Raw genomic sequence first — 5,000 nt, forward strand, 5'->3', positions numbered from 1 at the left:
TTTTTGTGCTCCAAGTTCAGGAAGTGAGCCCTTTCTCAATTGCCTTTTAAAACTGCAAGGTCTAGCCGACTAGATGCTTAAAAGTACAAAACTCACTAGGCCCAGAGCCTACGGCCACACCACACTGAATGTGCCCACACTGAATGTGCCCGATCTCGGAAGCTAAGCAGGGTCAGGCCTAGTTAGTACCTGGATGGGAGACTGCCTGGGAATACCAGGTGCTGTAGGCTTTTTTGTGCTCCATGATTAGTAATTGCGCAACTTCTCAATTATTTTTCAAATTTGGTATGTTTCCAAAATAATTGTATCCCGTTTTATAGCGGAAATGTTGGACAACATCATGAGGGCTGGAGCTACCTTTTTACATAGAATTAGCATACAGGTAGTGTGTTCATGGGTAATAAATCGACTTTCACATGTAATGCAGTACAGAGAATATTGAGTCCTTCAAGAGGCATGAAAGAAAACCATTATTGTGTTGATTGTTCTCTCCACCTCCCTGCAACAGACACAGGATGGATGAATTAAAGTTATCCTACCAGACATAGGAGTCCTGAATGGGCCCACCAGTCTTATATATCTCGCCTGATCGAGCCTGATCGAGCGCTGATCGAGCGATGAGCGTGGTATCATGTTGCAAGTGGCTGCATGGCTTAGCTTACTAAATGCAAATGCATAAGAGTAATATTCTTAGCATTCCTAGAGCCTACGGCCACACCACACTGAATGCACCCGATCTCGACTGATCTCGGAAGTTAAGCAGTGTCAGGCCTAGTTAGTACCTGGATGGGAGACCGCCTGGGAATACCAGGTGCTGTAGGCTTTTTTGTGCTCCAAGTTCAGGAAGTGAGCCCTTTCTCAATTGCCTTTTAAAACTGCAAGGTCTAGCCGACTAGATGCTTAAAAGTACAAAACTCACTAGGCCCAGAGCCTACGGCCACACCACACTGAATGTGCCTGATCTCGTCTGATCTCAGAAGCTAAGCAGTGTCGGGCCTAGTTAGTACCTGGATGGAAGACCGCCTGGGAATACCAGGTGCTGTAGGCTTTTTTGTACTCCAAGTTCAGGAAGTGAGCCATTTCTCAATTGCCTTTCAAAACTGCAAGGTCTAGCCGACTAGATGCTTAAAAGTACAAAACTCACAAGAACCAGAGCCTACGGCCACACCACACTGAATGCGCCCGATCTCGTCTGATCTCGGAAGCTAAGCAGTGTCGGGCCTCGTTAGTACCTGGATGGGAGACCGCCTGGGAATACCAGGTGCTGTAGGCTTTTTTGTGCTCCAAGTTCAGGAAGTGAGCCATTTCTCAACTGCCTTTCAAAATTGCAAGGTCTAGCTGACTAGATGCTTAAAAGTACAAAACTCACTAGGCCCAGAGCCTACGGCCACACCACACTGATTGCGCCCGATCTCGTCTGATCTCGGAAGCTAAGCAGTGTCGGGCCTCGTTAGTACCTGGATGGGAGACCGCCTGGGAATACCAGGTGCTGTAGGCTTTTTTGTGCTCCAAGTTCAGGAAGTGAGCCATTTCTCAATTGCCTTTCAAAACTGCAAGGTCTAGCTGACTAGATGCTTAAAAGTACAAAACTCACTAGGCCCAGAGCCTACGGCCACACCACACTGATTGCGCCCGATCTCGGAAGCTAAGCAGTGTCGGGCCTAGTTAGTACCTGGATGGGAGACCACCTGGGAATACCAGGTGCTGTAGGCTTTTTTGTGCTCCAAGTTCAGGAAGTGAGCCATTTCACAATTGCCTTTCAAAACTGCAAGGTCTAGCCGACTAGATGCTTAAAAGTACAAAACTCACTAGGCCCAGAGCCTACGGCCACACCACACTGAATGTGCCCGATCTCGGAAGCTAAGCAGGGTCAGGCCTAGTTAGTACCTGGATGGGAGACTGCCTGGGAATACCAGGTGCTGTAGGCTTTTTTGTGCTCCATGATTAGTAATTGCGCAACTTCTCAATTATTTTTCAAATTTGGTATGTTTCCAAAATAATTGTATCCCGTTTTATAGCGGAAATGTTGGACAACATCATGAGGGCTGGAGCTACCTTTTTACATAGAATTAGCATACAGGTAGTGTGTTCATGGGTAATAAATCGACTTTCACATGTAATGCAGTACAGAGAATATTGAGTCCTTCAAGAGGCATGAAAGAAAACCATTATTGTGTTGATTGTTCTCTCCACCTCCCTGCAACAGACACAGGATGGATGAATTAAAGTTATCCTACCAGACATAGGAGTCCTGAATGGGCCCACCAGTCTTATATATCTCGCCTGATCGAGCCTGATCGAGCGATGAGCGTGGTATCATGTTGCAAGTGGCTGCATGGCTTAGCTTACTAAATGCAAATGCATAAGAGTAATATTCTTAGCATTCCTAGAGCCTACGGCCACACCACACTGAATGCACCCGATCTCGTCTGATCTCGGAAGTTAAGCAGTGTCAGGCCTAGTTAGTACCTGGATGGGAGACCGCCTGGGAATACCAGGTGCTGTAGGCTTTTTTGTGCTCCAAGTTCAGGAAGTGAGCCCTTTCTCAATTGCCTTTTAAAACTGCAAGGTCTAGCCGACTAGATGCTTAAAAGTACAACACTCACTAGGCCCAGAGCCTACGGCCACACCACACTGAATGCGCCTGATCTCGTCTGATCTCAGAAGCTAAGCAGTGTCGGGCCTAGTTAGTACCTGGATGGGAGACCGCCTGGGAATACCAGGTGCTGTAGGCTTTTTTGTACTCCAAGTTCAGGAAGTGAGCCATTTCTCAATTGCCTTTCAAAACTGCAAGGTCTAGCCGACTAGATGCTTAAAAGTACAAAACTCACTAGGCCCAGAGCCTACGGCCACACCACACTGAATGCGCCCGATCTCGTCTGATCTCGGAAGCTAAGCAGTGTCGGGCCTAGTTAGTACCTGGATGGGAGACCACCTGGGAATACCAGGTGCTGTAGGCTTTTTTGTGCTCCAAGTTCAGGAAGTGAGCCATTTCACAATTGCCTTTCAAAACTGCAAGGTCTAGCCGACTAGATGCTTAAAAGTACAAACTCACTAGGCCCAGAGCCTACGGCCACACCACACTGAATGCGCCCGATCTCGGAAGCTAAGCAGGGTCGGGCCTAGTTAGTACCTGGATGGGAGACTGCCTGGGAATACCAGGTGCTGTAGGCTTTTTTTGTGCTCCATGATTAGTAATTGCGCAACTTCTCAATTATTTTTCAAATTTGGTATGTTTCCAAAATAATTGTATCCCGTTTTATAGCGGAAATGTTGGACAACATCATGAGGGCTGGAGCTACCTTTTTACATAGAATTAGCATACAGGTAGTGTGTTCATGGGTAATAAATCAACTTTCACATGTAATGCAGTACAGAGAATATTGAGTCCTTCAAGAGGCATGAAAGAAAACCATTATTGTGTTGATTGTTCTCTCCACCTCCCTGCAACAGACACAGGATGGATGAATTAAAGTTATCCTACCAGACATAGGAGTCCTGAATGGGCCCACCAGTCTTATATATCTCGCCTGATCGAGCCTGATCGAGCGATGAGCGTGGTATCATGTTGCAAGTGGCTGCATGGCTTAGCTTACTAAATGCAAATGCATAAGAGTAATATTCTTAGCATTCCTAGAGCCTACGGCCACACCACACTGAATGCACCCGATCTCGACTGATCTCGGAAGTTAAGCAGTGTCAGGCCTAGTTAGTACCTGGATGGGAGACCGCCTGGGAATACCAGGTGCTGTAGGCTTTTTTGTGCTCCAAGTTCAGGAAGTGAGCCCTTTCTCAATTGCCTTTTAAAACTGCAAGGTCTAGCCGACTAGATGCTTAAAAGTACAAAACTCACTAGGCCCAGAGCCTACGGCCACACCACACTGAATGTGCCTGATCTCGTCTGATCTCAGAAGCTAAGCAGTGTCGGGCCTAGTTAGTACCTGGATGGAAGACCGCCTGGGAATACCAGGTGCTGTAGGCTTTTTTGTACTCCAAGTTCAGGAAGTGAGCCATTTCTCAATTGCCTTTCAAAACTGCAAGGTCTAGCCGACTAGATGCTTAAAAGTACAAAACTCACAAGAACCAGAGCCTACGGCCACACCACACTGAATGCGCCCGATCTCGTCTGATCTCGGAAGCTAAGCAGTGTCGGGCCTCGTTAGTACCTGGATGGGAGACCGCCTGGGAATACCAGGTGCTGTAGGCTTTTTTGTGCTCCAAGTTCAGGAAGTGAGCCATTTCTCAATTGCCTTTCAAAATTGCAAGGTCTAGCTGACTAGATGCTTAAAAGTACAAAACTCACTAGGCCCAGAGCCTACGGCCACACCACACTGATTGCGCCCGATCTCGTCTGATCTCGTAAGCTAAGCAGTGTCGGGCCTCGTTAGTACGTGGATGGGAGACCGCCTGGGAATACCAGGTGCTGTAGGCTTTTTTGTGCTCCAAGTTCAGGAAGTGAGCCATTTCTCAATTGCCTTTCAAAACTGCAAGGTCTAGCTGACTAGATGCTTAAAAGTACAAAACTCACTAGGCCCAGAGCCTACGGCCACACCACACTGATTGCGCCCGATCTCGTCTGATCTCGGAAGCTAAGCAGTGTCGGGCCTAGTTAGTACCTGGATGGGAGACCACCTGGGAATACCAGGTGCTGTAGGCTTTTTTGTGCTCCAAGTTCAGGAAGTGAGCCATTTCACAATTGCCTTTCAAAACTGCAAGGTCTAGCCGACTAGATGCTTAAAAGTACAAAACTCACTAGGCCCAGAGCCTACGGCCACACCACACTGAAGGTGCCCGATCTCGGAAGCTAAGCAGGGTCAGGCCTAGTTAGTACCTGGATGGGAGACTGCCTGGGAATACCAGGTGCTGTAGGCTTTTTTGTGCTCCATGATTAGTAATTGCGCAACTTCTCAATTATTTTTCAAATTTGGTATGTTTCCAAAATAATTGTATCCCGTTTTATAGCGGAAATGTTGGACAACATCATGAGGGCTGGAGCTACC

General features: G+C 47.4%; 12 non-coding genes and 4 pseudogenes across 12 annotated transcripts; all 16 read left to right on the forward strand.

Annotated features, from left to right (window-relative positions):
• Positions 1-704: 704 nt before the first annotated feature.
• On the forward strand, positions 705-823 carry LOC138538347 (5S ribosomal RNA). The gene has a single exon (XR_011286451.1). It is a non-coding gene; the product is annotated as a 5S ribosomal RNA (ribosomal RNA).
• Positions 824-929: 106 nt separating this feature from the next.
• LOC138539571 (5S ribosomal RNA) lies at positions 930-1,048 on the forward strand. The gene has a single exon (XR_011287635.1). It is a non-coding gene; the product is annotated as a 5S ribosomal RNA (ribosomal RNA).
• Positions 1,049-1,154: 106 nt separating this feature from the next.
• On the forward strand, positions 1,155-1,273 carry LOC138549897 (5S ribosomal RNA). The gene has a single exon (XR_011293667.1). It is a non-coding gene; the product is annotated as a 5S ribosomal RNA (ribosomal RNA).
• A 106-nt stretch (positions 1,274-1,379) lies between these two features.
• Positions 1,380-1,498, forward strand: LOC138536926 (5S ribosomal RNA). Its single transcript, XR_011285083.1, has one exon. It is a non-coding gene; the product is annotated as a 5S ribosomal RNA (ribosomal RNA).
• Positions 1,499-1,604: 106 nt separating this feature from the next.
• On the forward strand, positions 1,605-1,713 carry LOC138542691 (5S ribosomal RNA; annotated as a pseudogene).
• Positions 1,714-1,819: 106 nt separating this feature from the next.
• LOC138546069 (5S ribosomal RNA) lies at positions 1,820-1,928 on the forward strand (annotated as a pseudogene).
• A 463-nt stretch (positions 1,929-2,391) lies between these two features.
• LOC138548829 (5S ribosomal RNA) lies at positions 2,392-2,510 on the forward strand. The gene has a single exon (XR_011292623.1). It is a non-coding gene; the product is annotated as a 5S ribosomal RNA (ribosomal RNA).
• Positions 2,511-2,616: 106 nt separating this feature from the next.
• LOC138539892 (5S ribosomal RNA) lies at positions 2,617-2,735 on the forward strand. The gene has a single exon (XR_011287953.1). It is a non-coding gene; the product is annotated as a 5S ribosomal RNA (ribosomal RNA).
• A 106-nt stretch (positions 2,736-2,841) lies between these two features.
• On the forward strand, positions 2,842-2,960 carry LOC138547614 (5S ribosomal RNA). The gene has a single exon (XR_011291447.1). It is a non-coding gene; the product is annotated as a 5S ribosomal RNA (ribosomal RNA).
• A 105-nt stretch (positions 2,961-3,065) lies between these two features.
• Positions 3,066-3,174, forward strand: LOC138543347 (5S ribosomal RNA; annotated as a pseudogene).
• A 464-nt stretch (positions 3,175-3,638) lies between these two features.
• LOC138538348 (5S ribosomal RNA) lies at positions 3,639-3,757 on the forward strand. Its single transcript, XR_011286452.1, has one exon. It is a non-coding gene; the product is annotated as a 5S ribosomal RNA (ribosomal RNA).
• A 106-nt stretch (positions 3,758-3,863) lies between these two features.
• LOC138539572 (5S ribosomal RNA) lies at positions 3,864-3,982 on the forward strand. The gene has a single exon (XR_011287636.1). It is a non-coding gene; the product is annotated as a 5S ribosomal RNA (ribosomal RNA).
• Positions 3,983-4,088: 106 nt separating this feature from the next.
• LOC138549898 (5S ribosomal RNA) lies at positions 4,089-4,207 on the forward strand. Its single transcript, XR_011293668.1, has one exon. It is a non-coding gene; the product is annotated as a 5S ribosomal RNA (ribosomal RNA).
• A 106-nt stretch (positions 4,208-4,313) lies between these two features.
• On the forward strand, positions 4,314-4,432 carry LOC138542491 (5S ribosomal RNA). The gene has a single exon (XR_011290471.1). It is a non-coding gene; the product is annotated as a 5S ribosomal RNA (ribosomal RNA).
• Positions 4,433-4,538: 106 nt separating this feature from the next.
• LOC138547607 (5S ribosomal RNA) lies at positions 4,539-4,657 on the forward strand. Its single transcript, XR_011291440.1, has one exon. It is a non-coding gene; the product is annotated as a 5S ribosomal RNA (ribosomal RNA).
• A 106-nt stretch (positions 4,658-4,763) lies between these two features.
• Positions 4,764-4,872, forward strand: LOC138546811 (5S ribosomal RNA; annotated as a pseudogene).
• Positions 4,873-5,000: the final 128 nt, after the last annotated feature.

This window comes from Ambystoma mexicanum, unplaced genomic scaffold (assembly GCF_040938575.1).
Source record: "Ambystoma mexicanum isolate Mex_15411 unplaced genomic scaffold, UKY_AmexF1_1 Mex_scaf10, whole genome shotgun sequence".
NCBI classification, from domain to species: Eukaryota; Metazoa; Chordata; class Amphibia; order Caudata; family Ambystomatidae; genus Ambystoma; species Ambystoma mexicanum.